Source organism: Phalaenopsis equestris, unplaced genomic scaffold (assembly GCF_001263595.1).
Source record: "Phalaenopsis equestris unplaced genomic scaffold, ASM126359v1 Scaffold000930, whole genome shotgun sequence".
Lineage (NCBI taxonomy): Eukaryota > Viridiplantae > Streptophyta > Magnoliopsida > Asparagales > Orchidaceae > Phalaenopsis > Phalaenopsis equestris.
Window position 1 is genome coordinate 15,120 of NW_018165369.1, and position 1,076 is coordinate 16,195.

The window sequence follows — 1,076 nt, forward strand, 5'->3', positions numbered from 1 at the left end:
GCAGGACTCATGCTACGCATAATGTGATGTATCTACGACATTCCTAGATTGTGCCGTAGAAAGTGAGGCAGCACGACCCCATAGAAGATAATTATGCAACAGGTGGCCTTATATGTGGACTGTCTCCACGTGAAGTGGGCAAGCATCTATCCACGTATATAAAACAACATATGTGGGGAAGGCGCTTGCAGATGTAGGTGCTTAAAGAGACACCATAGGTAAGGGTGTTCGAAGAGACACCTAAGCTTGAGTGCTTAAGGAGACTTCTGAACATGCCAATTGTGACAAAGAACACAAGGCAAAAGCAACTTTACATGCAATGAAATATAACATATGCATAATGTAAAAAAAAGAATTTTCACACACATGAAGAGACATGCAATAAGAAAGCACCACTACCAGTATTATGCAAAGATGCACAAATGTATACATGCATGCATCAATCAAGCAAAGTTGGCCAATGATGGCCAACTAGACCAAAGTGATCGGTTGATCGGGTCGGGACAATTGATCGGGCCTGGACAACTGATCGGACCTAAGGATTCGTAGATTGAACTAGGGCTACCAATAGAACTCATGTGATAGGTCGATCGAGTTAGGGTTGCCAATCATACCTATGTGATCAGTCAATCGAGTTAGGTAGGTTGATCAAATTAAAGTGATCGATCGATCAAGCTTGGCGGTTGATTAGATCGAAGTGATTGGTTGATTGAGTCAGAATGACCGATCAAAGCAAAAGTGATTGGTTGATCAAGCCAAAACGACAATCAAACAAAAAAAAATGTTTGGTCGATTGAGCCGGGATGACAATCCAACCAAAAATCAATGGTCGATCCAGCCAGGATGTCGATTGAACCAAAAGTGATTGGTTGATCGTGTTAGGATGATGGTCAAACCAAAAGTGATTGATCGATCAAGCCAAGATAGCAATCAAACCAAAATTCAAGAAATAGTCGAATTTGTACAAAACATTTTACTGAGAGAAAACTCTCGAAATAAAATTTGAAAATTATCAAATAACTGATCCCTGGAAAATCCATGAAAGATATCTTTGCTCAATCGCCTATCCACACGAC